The sequence below is a fragment of the Heterodontus francisci genome, chromosome 34 (assembly GCF_036365525.1).
Source record: "Heterodontus francisci isolate sHetFra1 chromosome 34, sHetFra1.hap1, whole genome shotgun sequence".
NCBI lineage: Eukaryota > Metazoa > Chordata > Chondrichthyes > Heterodontiformes > Heterodontidae > Heterodontus > Heterodontus francisci.
Window position 1 is genome coordinate 28,498,948 of NC_090404.1, and position 18,976 is coordinate 28,517,923.

General features: G+C 45.5%; 1 protein-coding gene and 1 pseudogene across 1 annotated transcript in view; one reads left to right on the top strand and one right to left on the bottom strand.

Moving 5' to 3' along the window:
- LOC137349252 (zinc finger protein 229-like) overlaps window positions 1-18,976 on the bottom strand; it is a 725,490-nt gene that overhangs the window by 260,893 nt on the left and 445,621 nt on the right. The window lies entirely within an intron of this gene.
- LOC137348776 (jerky protein homolog) lies at window positions 8,589-18,783 on the top strand (annotated as a pseudogene).

The window sequence follows — 18,976 nt, forward strand, 5'->3', positions numbered from 1 at the left end:
CTTATCGACCTGTCCTGCTACCTTCATGGATCCGTGGACATTCACTCCAAGGTCCCTCACTTCCTGTACACTTCTCAGTATTTTCCCATTAATTGTGTATTTCTTTGCTTTGTTTGAACTCCGCAAATGCATCACCTCACACTTCTCTGGTTTGAATTCCATTTGTCACTTTTCTGCCCATCTGACCAGTCCATTGATATCTTCCTGCAGTCTACAGCTATCCTCCTCGGTATCAACCTTATGGCCAATGTTTGTGTTGTCTGCAAACTTCTTGATCATGTCCTCTACATTTATGTCCAAATCGTTAATATATAGCACAAAAAGTATGGGACCTAGAACTGAGCCCTTCCAGTCACAAAGACACCTGTCAACAATTACCCATTTTTTCCTGCCGCTGAGCCAATTTTGTATCCACCTTGCTACATTTCCCTGAATCCCATGGGCTTTTATTTTCTTGAACCAGTCAGCCATGTGGGATCTTGTCAAAAAACCTTGCTAAAATCATGTAGAGCACATCAACTGCACTACCCTCACCAATCCCCCTTGTTATATTTTCAAAAAATTCAATCAAGTTAGACAGACAAGATGTTCCCTGAACAAATCCATGCTGACCTATCCTTTATTAATCTGTGCCCTTCCACATGACAGATTATCCTGTCACTCAGAACTGATTCCAATGATTTGCCCACTACTGAGGTTAAACTGACTGGCCTGTAATTATTCAGCCTATCCCTCGCTCACCTTTTAAACAAAGGTACAATGTTAGCAATCCTCCAATCCTCCAGCACCGCACCAGTATCCAGTGAGGACTGGAAAATAATAGACATATCCCCTGCAATTTCCTCTTTTTTTCTTTTGAGTACATTTCATCCAGCCCTGGTGATTTATCCACTTTCAAGGATGCTAATACTTCCTCTCTCCCTATGTTTATCAGATCCGATACTTCACACTCCTCCTTAACTGCAATATCTGCATCGTCCCCCCTTTTCTGAAGACAGATGCAAAGTATTAAGTAAGAACCATACTTACATCTTCTGCCCCTACACATTCTTGGGATAGGGAATGGTCTGATCAGGAGAGATTGCATAGACTAAGCCTATATTAGTTCGTCGTGAGAAGAATTTGATGTAATCTCATTGAAGCACAGAAAATTGTTAAGGGGCTTGACATATTAGATTCTGGGATGTTTCCACTGGCTTGAGCATCTCGAACTAGGGATTGCAGTCTCAGAATGAGAGTTTAGTCACCTAGGACACAGATGAGAAGAAATTTCTTCACTCAAAGGATTGAAATTCAATACCCTAGAGGATTGTGGATGTTTAGTCATTGAGTATACTCAAGACTGAGATTGATAGAGAGTGTTGGATACTAGGCGATTAACGAGTATGAGGATAATGCGGGAGGATGGTGTTGAGGTAGACAATGAGCCTTTGAAAGTCCATATACACAAGAGAGAAGTTGAGGAAGGGATGGAAAGTGTCAGACATGGACCATATGAAGGTAGAGCAGGGTGAAAATTGAAAGCAAAGTTGATGACGTTTTCCAGTTCTAGCCGAGAGCAGGAAATGGCACCAATACAGCCTCCATTTCTGCGGATCGACTGTCGACTAAAATAAGCCCACTGACTCCCAAATTTACCTCGACTACACTTCCTCACACCCTGCCTCCTGTAAGGACTCCATTCCATTCTCCCAGTTTCTCCATTGCATCTATTCTGATGACACAACCTTCCACAACTGCGCTTCTGATACATTTTATTCTTTCATGGGATGTGGGCATCACTGGCAAGGCCAGCATTTGTTGGCCATACCTAATTGCCCTTGAAAACTGAGTGGCTTTCTAGGCCATTTGAGAGGGCATTTTAAGAGTCAACCACATTGCTGTGGGTCTGGAGTCACATGTAGACCAGACCAGGTAAGGACAGGAGATTTTCTTCCCTCAAGGACATCAGTGAACTAGATGGGTTTTTACAACAATCGATGATAGTGTCATGGCACCGTCACTGAGACTTGCTTTCAAATCCAGATTTTTGTTAATTAATTGAACTTATTAATGAATTTGAACCCGTGTCCACAGGTCATTAGTCTGAACCTCTGGATTACTAGTTCAGTGACATTCCCACCATGGCACCATCCCCTGTCTTCCTTTTTCCTCAACCAGGAATAACCCCCACTGTATTTGACAGGGCCCTCGACCATGTGCGATCAATTTCCTGCACTTCTGTTCTCACCCCTTCCCCTCCTCCCAAAACCATGATCGGGTTCCCCTTGTCCTCACCTTCCACCCCACCAGCCTCCGCATCCATGGAATCATAGAATCATAGAAAAGGTACAGCACAGAAGGAGACCATTCAACCCATCGTGACTGTGCCAGCTGAGAAAAACTAACTGCCCAATCTAATCCCACTTTCCAGCACCTGGTTCGTAGCCTTACAAGTTACAGCACTTCAGATGCATGACCAGGTACCTTTAAAAGTGTTGAGGGTTTCTGCCTCCACCACCGATCCGGGCACTGAATTCCAGACACCCACCACCCTCTGGGTGAAAATATTTTTCATCATGTCCCCTCTAATTCTTCAACCAATCGCCTTAAATCTGTGCCACCTGGTAATTGACCTCTCCACTAGGAGAAACAGGTCCCTCCTTCCCACCCTATCTCGGCCCCTCTTAATTTTGTACACCTCAGTTAAGTCACCCCTCAGCCTCCTCTGTTCTAAGGAAAACAAATCTAGCTGATCCAATCTTTCCTCATAGCTGCAACTTTCAAGCCCTGGCAACATTCTTGTTATTTCCTCTGTACTCTCTCCAGAGCAATTATGTCCTTCCTGTGATGTAGTGACCAGAACTGTACGCAATACTCCAACTATGGCCGAACCAATGGATCATCTTCCACAATTTCTACCACATCCAGCATTATGCCACCACCAAACACACCTTCCCCTCTCCTCCCCTGTGAACAAACAGAAGGAACCATTCCCATCGTGACACTGTGGTCCACTCCCCTATCACCCCGACACCTTGTCCCCTTCCAATGCAATCACAAGAGGTATAATACTTGCCCTTTAACCTCCTCTCACCTCACCATCCAAGGCCCCAAATGTTCCTCCTAGGTGAATTGGCAATATACTTGTACTTCTTTCAATTTAGTATATTGTATTCGCTGCTCACAGTGCCTTCTCCTTTACATTGCCGAGGCCAAACAGAGATTGCGTGACTGCTTTGCAGAACACCTCCATTCAGTATGCAAATATGACGCTGGGCTTTTGGCTGCTTGCCATTTTAATTCACCACATTGCTGTCATGCTAACATTCCTGTCCTCGGACTGCTACAGTGTTCCAGTGAAGCTCAACACAAGCTTAAGGAACAGCACCTCATCCAATTTTACAGCCTTCTGAACGCGACATTTAATTCAACAATTTTAAACCATGATTGCCATTTTGATTGTGTTGTTTGAATCATGTGCTGGTCTTAAATTTGTTTATCGTGGTTTTGCTTTTGGACACAGCTGATCATTATTCTGCCATTAACACTCTCTCTGCTCAAATGCTTTGTCTTTTCCCACAACTATTACCACTCCCTTTGCCTTTTTTCCATGACAGCTTTGTCATTTAAACTCTCCCGCCCTCTGCCCTATCACAGACCTTCCCTTTTGTTGTTCTGGTGGTGGCGTAGTGGTAATGTTATTGAACTAATAACACAACAACCCCAGCTACTGCTTTGGGGCATGGGTTCAAATCCCACTATGGCCAGCTGGTGAAATTTGAATTTAATTAGTCTAATGGTAACCATGATGAATTGTTGTGAAAACCCATCTGGTTTGTTGATTTCCTTTAAGGAAGGAAATCTGCTACCCTTACTTGGTCTGGCCTACATGTGACTCCAGACCCAGAGCAATGTGGTTGTCTTTTCATTGCCCTCGGAAATGGCCTAGCAAGCCGTTCAGTTCAAGGGCAATTAGGGATGGGCAATAAATGCCGGCCTAGTCGGTGATGCCCACATCTCACAAAAACGAGTAAGAGGGGGAGGATAGCAGTATAGGTTTAGGAGAACATTGTGTTCTGGAGAAAGTGGGGTCAAGGATGATGCTACTTTGATAGAGCTAAGAAACGGGTGGCGCAGTGGTTAGCACCGCAGCCTCACAGCTCCAGCGACCTGAGTTCGATTCTGGGTACTGCCTGTGCGGAGTTTTCAAGTTCTCCCTGTGACTGTGTGGGTTTCCGCCGGGTGCTCCGGTTTCCTCCCACAGCCAAAGACTTGCAGGTTGATAGGTAAATTGGCCATTGTAAAATGCCCGTAGTATAGGTAGGTGGTAGGGGAATTGAGGGAAGGTGGGGATGTGAGAGGGTATTGGGATTAATGCAGGATTAGTAGAAATGGGTGGTTGATGGTTGGCACATACTCGGTGGGCCGAAGGGCCTGTTTCACTGCTGTATCTATAAATGAATAAACAATATTAGACTGTTGTATTACAGGGAGTGTTTTATTGGCCACCTACTTGTGGGAAAGATATAGAAGAACAAATTTGCATGGAAAATATAAAGAGTTGCAAGAATTATTGCATAGTTATAATGGGGGACTTTAATTATCCTAATATAGACTGGGATAGTAATAGTGTGAAGGGCAGAGAGGGGGAAGTATTTTCTAGATAGACATGCTTCTGGCCTAATAAAGCAGGAGGCATTCTGGTTCTGAGGAATCAAGTGGGTCAAGTGGATGAAATGTCAGTAAGGGAACATTTAGGGGGGCAGTGATCATTGTTCCATGGCAGTTTGTCCTGCCAATCTTTCATTCCAATTTACTTGGGTCAGATCTGTTCTCACCCCAAAACGTTGACCCTCCCCCACTTAATTATTTCAAATCAGGATTGCTTCTTGTCCCTTTCCATAAACAACCTAAACCTAATGCTACAATGGGCTGTCTTTAAAGAGGAGATGGTTTGGGTAGTGTCGAGGTACATTCACATGAGGGGGTTAAGTAGGACAAACAGAGAGCTCACTGAATGACAAGAGAGATTGAAAGTGGAATTTTATGGGACCTACAAGAATGGCTTTGATGCCGGGCAGGGTGATTTAATCAGGTATTCGCTGTTTCTTTGGATTTATGATGGCGGGATTTTGTTTTAGCAAAATTAAGTCAGGGGTGCGTTTGCGGTGGCCCGGATTCACCCCGCACGGTGGCTGATTGCAGCTTTGCATTCATTTACGAAAATACAAACATCTGAATTAGGAGCAGAACTAGGCCATTCGGCCCCTCTAGCCCACTCCACCATTCAATAAGATCATGGCTGAGCTGTTTCTGTTTCGAATCCCGCACTCCCATCTACTCCAATAACCTTTGATTCCAATGCCGAACAAGAATATACCAGTTCTGATGAAAGGTCACTGACCTGAAACATTAACTCTGCTTCTCTCTCCACAGATGCTGCCAGACCTGCTGAGTATTTCCAGCACTTTTTTTGGTTTTATTTAAGAATCTATCTACCTCCACCTTAAAAATATTCAATGATCACTCCTCCACCATCTTCTGAGGCAGAGAATTCCAAAGTTGCACAACCCTATGACAGACAAAAAATTCTTCTCATCTCTGTCCTAAAAGGGCGAACCCCTAATTTTAAAACAATGCCCCCTAGTCCTAGGCTCACTACAAGAGGAAACATCCTTTCCACATCCACCTTGTCAAGACCGTTCAGGATCTTATATATCAATCAAGTCTCCCCTCACTCTTCTAAACTCCAGTGAAAACAAACCCAGTCTGTTCAACGTTTCCTCATAAGACAACCCACTCATTCCAGGTATCAATCTAGTAAACCTCCTCTGAACTGCCTCCAATGCATTTACATCCTTCCATAAATAAGGACACCAAAACTGCATACATACTACAAATACTCATTACTCTGCACTTAGTTCCAATTAAATTCTACCTGCCATTTTAAGTTAATGGCGAGTGCTATTTTCTTGCCAGCTGGTTCACATTGATTTAAATGTGACGTGCAGCAGCCAGCTTAGAATCATAGAAAGTTTAAGACACAGAAAGAGGCCACTTGGCCCATCGCATCTGTGCCGGCTGAAAAATGATCCACCTATTCTAATCCCACCTTCCAGCATTTGGTCCGTAGCTCTGCAGCTTACGACACTTGAGGTGCATATCCAGACTCCTTCTGAATGAGTTGAGGGCCTCTGCCTCAACTACCCATTCAGGCAGTGAGTTCCAGACTATCACCACCCTCTGGGTGAACATGTTTTTTTCTCATCTCCCCTCTAATGTTTCCACCAATCACTTGAAATCTATGCCCTCTCGTCACTGATCTTTCTTCTAAGGTGAATAGACCCTTCACCTCCACTCTATCCAGGCCCCTCAATATTTTATACATTTCAATCAGATCTCCCCTCAGCCTTCTCTGTTTGTGCAGCTGTGCCTGAGGTCAGTGTTTTTCTTTCTTGAACTGTATTCCACAGCATCATAGGGAGGGGAATAGAAATCAGCAATAATATTAAAGTGGATTTCAGGAGGATCAAGGGTCATAGTGGGCATTTCAATGGTCACGGAAGTCAGAACACGGGGAGGGGTGGCATGAACAAATTGATTGTGTCATTGTCCAAGGTAATGAGGGGAGGTTCAATGGTAAGGGAGGGAAGGGTTAAGGTTATATCAGTGGGACAAAGGATGATGGGAACAGGCTGGAGGAGGTTGGAGGGGCTTGGAATTTGGGGAGACTTGCCTTAATTAATAAATGCACCATTTTATCGAATGATAATGAAAACCACGTGGCCACTGAAGAATTGCAAGGCGAGTGGGAGGGGACACAGCAAAGAGAACTGCTCATTGCCTCGATGGTTCAGCTGACTGGCAACAGAAAGCTGAATTAGAACGCTCTGCTCATTTCATTATTTGCAAAGCTGCAGCAACACAAGTGTCTGACATCCATTTTTTCCACTACCACGGGAAGAGGAGCAGAGAGAGTGCCTAAAGATGGATCTTTTCCCTCAACACATGATGTCCGACCACCAGCAATAGGCAGAACAAGAAGGTGAAGATGCTGCAAATGATAACATCGAGGAACGGCATTAGTGAAGATGGGCGCTGGTACGTCATCGCATCATCAGGACAAGGAAAAATCACCTTCAAATATCAGACAGGCAATGCCAGAGATGCCTAAGGATGTCACATGAAATGGTCACAGAGATTTGTAGTATCATGAGCTGCAGCAGCTTGGGTTTGGTGGGAATCCCATGTCACATGCCCTCAAGGTAACTGCTGTACTCAATCTTTTGGGTTATAGTGTCTTCCAGGGATCAACAGGCAACATATGTGGCATATCACAGTCTGCAACCCATTGGGTTATCAAAGAGGTGACCAATGGCCTATTTCGTCCTGACAATCACTTCATCTACTTACCTGTAGATGAGGCAGCCATGCGGCAAGGTCTGTTGCCTTCGCCACTATCACTGGGTTCCCGAGAGTGCAAGACATAACTGACTGCACTCGTGTGGCCATTAGATCTCCCTGGGACCAGCTTGCTGCATTTGTGAATCACAAAGGCTTTCACTCTTTGAACATACAACTGGTTTGTGACCACAGGAGATGAAGAATGCAGGTCGGTGCACATTTGCAAGGGATCTGTCATGACTTGTACATTTTGAGGGAATCACAGCTGCCGGGAGTTTTTGAAGAATAAGCTGAAGAGGATGGCTGGATCCTGGGTGACAAAGGTTATCCCTTTGTATGTGATTGATGACACCAGTGCAGCATCCCCAAAGCACAGCTGAAGTGAAATGCAATGCTGCTCACGCATCCGCAAGAGCCATCATCGGAAACACCACTGGCATGCTGAAAATACACTGAGGCTGCCTTGGCCAGTCTGGAGGGGCTCTTCATGCCACACCAGAGAGGGTCTCATGAATCATCATTGCCTGCTGTGCACGACACAAACTAACAATGAGACACAGCTATTTTCTGCAGGTGGACGAACAGGAGGAATACTAGTCCTCCGCAGATGAAGATGCCTAAGAAGAGGGTGAGGAGGAGGACAACAATGCAAACAATCCAATCATAGATATAAGAGGCATGGAGAGAGATGCAAGGGACATCAGGGGAAATGTTTCAGCCAACAATAAGCCAGTTCAAAAAGAAACGCTGGGAGAGGAAAACATATATTCTCCAAATTCATTCACATACACCTGAGGTCTTATATGACTGCAAGACTGGAGATGATACTTCATCCTTATGCCTTGTGGATCCTGCCTCGCCATCTGTGATTATCCTGCTTCCCTCCTCTCTCGCAATTTCTGATATCTTCTCCTGAGTGAGGGTCAGCACCCTGATGTCTGAAACCTGTCTTTGCCCGCTCACATTCATTGTTGGTGCGTTTATCCTGCAGGAGACAGTACAGATTTAATGACATGTCAAAAGATGCATTGCAACCATTGTAACAAGCATCGACATCACTCATTCCCGAGTGGATTTCGCACGACACATCCAAGCACATAAACAATGCCAATCATCATCTTGGCACACAATCATTGAATGTATGGTACCAAGGCTGCTAACGCATTCCACTGCATGCCTTGTGTACCCTCTGTCTTTAAGACATGGAGCCAGGGAGGAAAATCAATACAGCAGCTTCACCGAGACAACGTACAACAACCTACCCTTGCCGATCTGAGCAAGTTATTGACCCATTTGCGACACTGAACCCGGGTTCTGCCTGTCACCCCATGGTTCGAGACCTCCTCTGCTATCTCCAGCTAAGCTGCCTTGGTCAGGCAGGAGAGACTTCTGACTCCATCTGCAGGAAAGAGGGCCTCCCACCTTCCCATGATGGCAGGAGGAGAACTGCAGTCAGGCATCACTGAACCTCAGGGTGGGACGCTGCCTGCTCACTAACATCTGCTTTGCTTTTGCTGCAGGGGGAAAACATAACGGGGAGTCGGTGCTGGGTTTGACAGATCAAGGAAGGCAAAAGTTTTTTGAATTAAGTAAAAAGTTTAATTTTGTTAACTCTAAACAGGAAGTTGAACATGACAGAAAGGCTCCTTGAGGCTGCAAACACAGAATGCTTTAAATCCATGGTGATGATGGTGCTTGATCCAGTGATGGCGGATTCCACCAATGAAAGGCAAACCCTACTGTATGATCCCAAGTGTCACCAGTGCCCAGCGCTGCAACATTCATTTCAATTAAAAATCAAGTGGGGTACGGGAAAAATTTTTTTTTAATTCATTCATGGGATGTGGGTGTCGCTGGTCAGGCCAGCATTTATTGCCCATCCCTAATTGCCCTTGAGAGGGTGGTGGTGAGTTGCCCTCAGACAGACTCGGAGGGTGGAGTTCCGGAGCGGTGAGTATACAGAAAAAAAACACTGAAAAAGTGACGTCACAGGAAAGCTGTGACCTGATTGGCTGGTAGGGAATCTGTACCGAATTTGAAAATAAAACTGATAACAATTGATTAAAACCCTAATTAACTAATTAATAAGTAGAGTAACTAAACCAAAGGAAGGAGATTACTGTATTTAGTTAGCATTTAGTATTTATTGTCGAAATCTAGCACCAGGGACTACATAGTTAAGTGCATCATAATTTAGTAAGGATTTAATAAGTATTTATTTATTTTATATTAATTAACTAATTAGTGATAGAAATGACAATTAGAGGGGTGAAGTGCTTCACCTGTGAGATGTGGGAAGTCCGTGATGCTTCCAGCGTTCCAGGCGATTACATCTGCAGGAAGTGGACCCAGTTGCAGCTCCTCACAGACCGCATGGATCGGTTGGAGTGGCAACTGGATGCACTGAGGAGCATGCAGGTGGCAGAAAGCATCATAGACAGGAGTTTTAGAGAAGTGGTTACACCCAAGGTACAGGCAGATAGATGGGTGACCGCTAGAAGGGGCAGGCAGTCAGTGCAGGAATCCCCTGTGGCTATCCCCCTCTCTAACAAGTATACCATTTTGGATACTGTTGCGGGGGATGGCCTATCAGGGGAAAACAGCAGCAGCAGCCAGAGCAATGGCACCACGGCTGGCACTGTTGTTCAGCAGGGAGGAACAAAGCACAGAAGAGCAATAGTTATAGGGGACTCTATAGTCAGGGGCACAGATAGGCGCTTCTGTGGACGTGAAAGAGACTCCATGATGGTATGTTGCCTCCCTGGTGCCAGGGTCAAGGATGTCTCTGAACGGACAGAGGGCATTCTGAAGGGGGAGGGTGAACAGCCAGAGGTTGTGGTACACATCGGTACCAATGACATAGGCAGGAAGAGTGATGAGGTCCTGCATGGGGAGTTTAGGGAGTTAGGTAGTAAGTTAAAAAACAGGACCTGTAGGGTTGTAATCTCTGGATTACTCCCTGTGCCATGTGCCAGTGAGGCTAGAAATAGGAAGATAGTCCAGCTAAACACGTGGCTGAGCAGCTGGTGTAGAAGGGAGGGATTCAGATATCTGGACCATTGGGCTCTCTTCAGGGACAGATGGGACCTGTACAAGAAGGACAGGTTGCATCTAAACTGGAAGGACACTAATATCCTGGCTGCGAGGTTTGCAAGCGTCACTCAGGAGGGTTTAAACTAGTGTGGCAGAGGGGTGGGAACCAGAGCAGTAGGACAGCAAGTGAAGTAAATGAGGAGGACATAGTAAATAAGGCCAGTAGGACTAAGAGGAAGAGCAGGCAGGGAGATGTTGCTGAGCACAGCGGAACTGGTGGTCTGAAGTGCATTTGTTTCAATGCGAGAAGTATAACAGGTAAGGCAGATGGACTTAGAGCTTGGATTAGTACTTGGAAATATGATGTTGTTGCTATTACAGAGACTTGGTTGAGGGAAGGGCAGGAGTGCCAGCTAAATGTTCCAGGCTTTAGAAGCTTCAGGCGGGATAGACGGGGATGTAAAAGGGGTGGAGGAATTGCATTACTGGTTAAGGAGAATATCACAGCTGTACTGCGGGAGGACACCTCAGAGAGGTCATGCAGTGAGGCAATATGGGTGGAGCTCAGGAATAGGAAGGGTGCAGTTACGATGTTGGGGGTTTAGTACAGGCCTCCTAACAGCCAGCAGGAGGTAGAGGAGCAGATATGTAGACAGATTTTGGAAAGATGTAAAGGTAACAGGGTTGCAGTGGTGGGTGATTTTAACTTCCCCAATATTGACTGGGACTCACTTAGTGCTCGGGGCTTGGATGGGGCAGAATTTGTGAGGAGCATCCAGGAGGGCTTCTTGAAACAGTATGTAGAAAGTCCAACTAGGGATGGGGCCATTCTGGACCTGGCATTGGGGAATGAGCCCGGCCAGGTGGTCGAAGTTTCAGTGGGGGAGCATTTCGGGAACAGTGACCATAATTCCATAAGTTTTAAGGTACTTGTGGATAAGGATAAGAGTAGTCCTTGGGTGAAGGTGCTAAATTGGGGGAAGGCTAATTATAACAATATTAGGCAGGAACTGAAGAATTTAGATTGGGGGCGGCTGTTTGAGGGTAAATCAACATCTGACATGTGGGAGTCTTTCAAACGTCAGCTGATTAGAATCCAGGACCAGCATGTTCCTGTGAGGAAGGAAGACAAGTTTGGCAAGTTTTGGGAAGCTTGGATATTGTGAGCCTAGTCAAAAAGAAAAAGGAAGCATTTGTAAGGGCTGGAAGGCTAGGAACAGATGAAGCACTTGAGGAATATAAAGACAGTAGGAAGGAACTTAAGCAAGGAGTTAGGAGGGCTAAAAGGGGTCATGAAAAGTCATTGGCAAACAGGATTAAGGAAAATCCCAAGGCTTTTTATACATATATAAAGAGCAAGAGGGTAACCAGGGAAAGGGTTGGCCCACTCAAGGACAGAGATGGGAATCTATGCGTGGAGCCAGAGGAAATGGGTGAGGTGCTAAATGAGTACTTTGCATCAGTATTCACCAAGGAGAAGGACTTGGTTGATGATGAGCCGAGGGAAGGGAGTGTAGATAGTCTCAGTCATCTCATTATCAAAAAGGAGGAGGTGTTGGGTGTCTTGCAAAGCATTAAGGTAGATAAGTCCCCAGGGCCTGATGGGATCTACCCTCGAATACTGAGGGAGGCAAGGGAAGAAATTGCTGAGGCCTTGACAGAAATCTTTGCATCCTCATTGGCTACAGGTGAGGTCCCAGAGGACTGGAGAATAGCCAATGTTGTTCCTTTGTTTAAGAAGGGTGGTAAGGATAATCCAGGAAATTATAGGCCGGTGAGCCTTACGTCAGTAGTAGGGAAACTATTAGAGAGGATTCTTCGGGACAGGATTTACTCCCATTTGGAAACAAATGAACTTATTAGCGAGAGACAGCATGGTTTTGTGAAGGGGAGGTCGTGTCTTACTAATTAGATTGAGTTTTTTGAGGAAGTGACGAAGCTGATTGATGAGGGAAGGGCGGTGGATGTTGTCTATATGGACTTCAGTAAAGCCTTTGACAAGGTCCCGCATGGCAGACTGGTGCAAAAGGTGAAGTCACACGGGATCAGAGGTGAGCTGGCAAGATGGATACAGAACTGGCTCAGTCACAGAAGACAGAGGGTAACAGTGGATGGGTGTTTTTCTGAATGGAGGGATGTGACTAGTGGTGTTCCGCAGGGATCAGTGCTGGGACCTTTGCTGTTTGTAGTATATATGAATGATTTGGAGGAAAATGTAGCTGGCCTGATTAGTAAGTTTGCGGACGACACAAAGGTTGGTGGAGTTGCGGATAATTATGAGGATTGTCAGAGGATACAGCAGGATATAGATCGGTTGGAGACTTGGGCGGAGAAATGGCAGATGGAGTTTAATCCGGACAAATGTGAGGTAATGCATTTTGGAAGGTCTAATGCAGGTGGGAGATATACAGTAAATGGCAGAACCCTCAGGAGTATTGACAGGCAGAGAGATCTGGGCGTACAGGTCCACAGGTCACTGAAAGTGGCAACGCAGGTGGATAAGGTAGTCAAGAAGGCATACGGCATGCTTGCCTTCATAGGTCGGGGCATAGAGTGTAAAAATTGGCAAGTCATGTTGCAGCTGTACAGAACCTTAGTTAGGCCACACTTAGAATATTGCGTGCAATTCTGGTCGCCACACTACCAGAAGGACGTGGAGGCTTTGGAGAGGGTACAGAGGAGGTTTACCAGGATGTTGCCTGGTCTGGAGGGCATTAGCTATGAGGAGAGGTTGGATAAACTCGGATTGTTTTCACTGGAACGACGGAGGTGGAGGGGCGACATGATAGAGGTTTACAAAGTTATGAGTGGCATGGACAGGGTGGATAGTCAGAAGCTTTTTCCCAGGGTGGAAGAGTCAGTTACTAGGGGACATAGGTTTAAGGTGCGAGGGGCAAAGTTTAGAGGGGATGTGCGAGGCAAGTTTTTTACACAGAGGGTGACGAGTGCCTGGAACTTGCTGCCAGGGGAGGTGGTGGAAGCAGATACGATAGCAACGTTTAAGAGGCATCTTGACAAATATATGAATAGGAAGGGAATAGAGGGATATGGGCCCCGGAAGTGCAGAAGGTGTTAGGTTAGGCAGGCATCAAGATCAGCGCAGGCTTGGAGGGCAGAATGGCCTGTTCCTGTGCTGTACTGTTCTTTGTTCAGCTCTTTTGTCCATGTTTGAACCAAGGCTGTAATGAGGTCAGGAGCTGAGTGGCCCTGGCGGAACCCAAACTGAGCGTCACTGAGCAGGTTATTGCTAAGCAAGTGCCACTTGATGGCACTGTTGATGACACCTTCCATCACTTTACTGATGATTGAGAGTACGCTGATGGGGCGGTAGTTGGCCGGGTTGGACTTGTCCTGCTTTTTGTGTACAGGACATACCTGGGCAATTTTCCACATTGCAGGGTAGATGCCAGTGTTGTAGCTGTACTGGAACAGATTGGCGAGGGGCGCGGCAAGTTCTGGAGCACAGGTCTTCAGTACTATTGCCGGAATATTGTCAGGGCCCATAGCTTTTGCAGTATCCAGTGCCTTCAGTCGTTTCTTGATATCACGCAGAGTGAATCGAATTGGCTGAAGTCTGGCATCTGTGATGCTGGAGACTTCAGGAGGAGGCCGAGATGGATCATCAACTCAGCACTTCTGGCTGAAGATTGTTGCAAATGCTTCAACCTTATCTTTCGCACTGATGTGCTGGGCTCCCCCATCATTGAGGATGGGGATATTTGTGGAGACACCTCCTCCAGTTAGTTGTTTAATTGTCCACCGCCGTTCACAGCTGGATGTGGCAGGACGGCAGAGCTTCGATCTGATCCATTGGTTATGGGATCGCTTGGCTCTGTCTATCGCATGCTGCTTACGCAGTTTGGCATGCAAGTAGCCCTGGGTTGTAGCTTCACCAGGTTGACACCTCATTTTGAGGTATGCCTGGTGCTGCTCCTGGCATGCCCTCCTGCACTCTTCATTGAACCAGGGTTGGTCTCCTGGCTTGATGGTAATGGTAGAGTGAGGGATATGCTGGGCCATGAGGTTACAGATTGTGGTTGAGTACAATTCTGCTGCTGCTGATGGCCCACAGCGCCTCATGGATGCCCAGTTTTGCATTGCTAGATCTGTTCGAAATCTATCCCATTTAGCACAGTGATCGTGCCACACAGCACGATGGACGGTATCCTCAATGTGAAGGTGGGACTTTGTCTCCACAAGGACTGTGCGGTGGTCACTCCTACCAATACTGTCATGGACAGATGCATCTGCGGCAGGCAGATTGGTGAGGACGAGGTCAAGAATGTTCTTCCCTCGTGTTGTTTTCCCCCCCCCCCCCCCCACCCTGCCGCAGACCTAGTCTAGCAGATATATCCTTTAGGACTCGGCCAGCTCGGTCAGTCGTGGTGCTAACGAACCACTCTTGGTGATGGACATTGAAGTCCCCCACCCAGAGTACATTTTGTGCCTTTGCCACCCTCAGTGCTTCCTCCAAGTGGTGTTCAACTTGGAGGAGTACTGAGTCATCAGCTGAGGGAGGGCGGTAGGTGGTAATCAGTAGGAGGTTAACTTGCCCATGTTTAACCTGATGCCATGAGACTTCATGGGGTCCGGAGTCAATGTTGAGGACTCCCAGGGCAACTCCCTCCCTACTGTATACCACTGTGCCACCACCTCTGCTGGGTCTGTCCTGCCGGTGGGACAGGACATACCCGGGGATGGTGATGGCAGTGTTTGGGACATTGTCTGTGAGGTATGATTCCGTGAGTATGATTATGTCAGGCTGTTGCTTGACTAGTCTGTGGGACAGCTCTCCCAACTTAGGCACAAGCCCCCAGATGTTAGTAAGGAGGACTGTGCAGGGTCGACAGGGCTGGGTTTGCCGTTGTTTTTTCCAGTACCTTGGTCGATGCCGGGTGGTCCGTCCGGTTTCATTCCTTTTTATTGACTTTTTCACGGTTAGGTACAACTGAGTGGCTTGCTGGGCCATTTCAGAGGGCATGTAAGAGTTAACCACATTGCTGTGGGTCTGTAGTCACATGTAGGCCAGACCGGGTAAGGACAGAAGATTTCCTTCCCTAAAGAACATTAGTGAACCAGATGGGTTTTTACAACAATCAACAATGGTTTCATGGCCATCATTAGACTCGCTTTTAATTCCAGATTTATTAATTAATATTCAAATTCCACCTTCTGCCTTGGTGGGATTCGAACCCATGTCCCCAGAGGAACACCCTGGGTCTCTGGGTTACTAGTCCAGTGATAATACCACTACATCACCGCCTACCCCGCGGAAATGGCGGAAGTGGAAGTTTTGCAGACTTTTGGTCCTGTCATCAGGAATGACACGGCCCCATATAATCCCGGTAAATGTGTTTAAAACAAAGTTATAGATTCATAGAGTTATACAGCACAGAAACAGGCCCTTCGGCCCATCGCGTCTGTGCCAGCCATCAAGCACCTATTTATTCTAATCCCATTTTCCAGCATTTGTATGCTATTGAGTTTCAAGTGCTCATCTAAATACTTCTTAAATGTTGTGAGGATTCCTGCCTCTACCACGCCTTCACGCAGTGTGTTCCAGATTCCGACCACCCTCTGGGTGACATTTTTTTCTCCTCAAATCCCCTCTAAACCTCCTGCCCCTTACTTTAAATCTATGCCCCCTGGTTATTGACACCTCTGCTAAGGGAAAAGGTTTCTTCCTATCTATCCTATCCAAGCCCAGTCTGATGGAACCTTTCCAGAATCAGCAGAAACAAACATCAACTCCGTAATAGAAACATAGGAAAGTTCTGACATAGTAGGAGGCCATTCAGCCATCATGTCCCCACTAGCCATTAAGAACTACACAGCCGAATCCCACTTTCCACCTCTTGGTCGGTAGTGCTGTAGGTTACAGCTGCTCAATTGCATAACCAAGTACTTTTTAAATGTGATGAGGGTTGCTGCCTCTTTCACCCTTTCAGGCAGTGAGTTCCAGACACCAAACCTCAACCCTCTGGGTGAAAAGATTTCTCACTGTCTTCCAATCCTTCTCCAATTACTGTAAATCTATGGCCCCTGGTTATTGATCTCTCTGAGAATGGAAATAGCTCCTTCCTATCCACTCTATCTCTGCCTCCTCTGTTCCAAAAAAAAACCCTAGCCTAACCAATCTTTCCTCACAGCTAAAATATTCCAGTCCTGGCAACCTCCTTGTAAATCTCCTCTGTACCCTCTCTAATGCAATTACATTCTTCCTGTAATGTAGTGACCAGAACTGCACACAGTCCTCCAGCTGTGGCCTAACCAGTGTTTTGTCCAATTCCAGCATAACCTCCCAGCTCTTATATCCTATGCCTCAGCCAATAAAAGCAAGCACCACCTTTGCCTTCTTAACCATCTTATCTACCTGTCCAGCCACCTTCAGGAATTTGTGGACATGCACTCCAAGGTCCCTTTGTTCCTCTACTCTTCTCAGTATCCTACTATTTATTGTGAATTCTCTTGCTTTGTTTGCCTCCCCAAATGCATTACCTCACACTTCTCCGGATTGAATTCCATTTGCCATTTTCTGCCCACCAGACCAGTCCTTGGATATCCTCCTGCAGTCTACAGCTTTCTTCCTCACTATCAACCGCTCGGCCAATTTTTGTCTCAAATGCAAACTTCTGAATCATGTTCCCTACATTTAAGTCCAAAGTGTTGATATATACAGTAAAAGCTTTGTTACCCGGAACCTTGCCAAAGAATTCTATTATCGAAATTTCCAAAAATGCCCGAGGCTTGCCTGCCAATGCTGAGTTTTCCCCGAGTGCAGCCGATTGTTCTGGGCATTACTGTCCTGTAGTTAGTGATGCTGCTGATAGTAATCTTCGTGATGCTGCTGACAGTCCATCTTGTTGTGTCGCTGTGCTTATGCAGTTTGGCGATTTATCGCCCCACCCACCCATTATGGCATCCAATAAAGCATTGACAGGAAAAGGGGGAAAGTGGATGTGTTGTGTTGAGGCTACATCAGAAAATAGACATTTGCGGCATCTTGAAAAAAGTGAAAATTGTAACGTGTTGATGAATGAATATAATGTTGGTTCATCAACCATCAAGAGTCAAAAAGACCAGTTGTTGAAATTCTTTGCTGGTTTTGAGACTAATAAAGCTGTTGAACAACACCGTCCTCTACATCAACCTAAATTAGAGCAGCTAGACAGTGTATTGTATTCATGGTCTTTGCTGAAACACCAGTCTCAGGCCCAATGCTCATTGCAAAGGCAAAAGACTTTCACAAGTAAATGGAATTGACTGATCCATGTGCATTTTCCAATGGATGGTTTTCCTGCTTTAAACAACGACATGGCATTAGAAGGCCGGATGTAACCGGTGAACAAAAATCAGCTGACCATGAGGCTGCAAAAAATTATTGTGATTTCTTCAACAAATTAATTGCTGAACATGATCTATTCCCAGAACAAATTTATAACACAGATAAAACAGGCCTATTTTTGGTGCTGTTTGCCAAATTCTACCCTGGCTGGTGCGAGTGAATCCACTGCTGCAGGTTTTAAGCAAAATAAAGACGGAATAACTGTGCTTGCATGAGCTAATGCAGCAAGAACACACTGTCTGGAGCTTCTGGCGATGGCAAATGTAATCATCCTGCAGCATTTAAAGGTGTAAAACATTTACCTGTTGATCACAAAGCATAAAGTAATGCATGGATAGACAAAGATTTTTTTTAATGATTGGTTTCACTATGTTTTTGTACCTGTAGTGAAAGAACATTTTAGAAAAATAAGAACTGAAGATAACAAAGTTAGTCACTTATTTGACAATTGTCGAGCTCACCTTCATGAATCGAAGTTCATGTCTGTAATATTTTGACCATCTTCCTGCCTGACAATGTTATCTCATTGATTTAACCAATGGTCCCGGGCGTCATCCAGAATATGAAATGTTTTACAGAAGAGATTTTCTAAGAAAGTTAATCAATGTTGAAGGCAGAATCCAAAACTTTCAGTCAAATTATAACATTAAAGATGTAATTTCCAATGTGGTTTGTACATGGAATTCAGTTCAATGTGAAACATTAAGAGAGCTCGGAGAAAACTGTGGCCCAGTGTTATGTTTGCAGAAGTGTTTTCTGATGAAGAGGAATTTGAAGGCTTTAATGTTTACCATAGATATAAAAAATCACAAATTCTCGACATGCTGAGGGATGTTCCTTCTACAAACCCAATCAAACAGCTTAGTGAAAATGATATAGAAGATTGGGTTGAAGCTGACAAGGAGGTTGAAGTGACACATGTTGTTAGTGATGTGGAAATAATAGTGTCCGGAATGCTGAGAAGTCTAAGGAAACTGAAGAAGACTCGGCAGAAGATTTTAATGAGGAACAGAAAATAACTTGGGGGAATGCTGCTTCAGTATTTGATACAGGAATTAAATTTGCTGAAAGGCAGACTTGTTATCCTGCACAAGAGTTCATGCAGCTATGTATTTTGCTCTACTTTCATGCAAAAAAGATATGACTGGAGTCAGCAAATAGATATCCAAAATCTTTTCAAGAAAGCCTCCAGGGCTTGCCATAGGCTCAGTA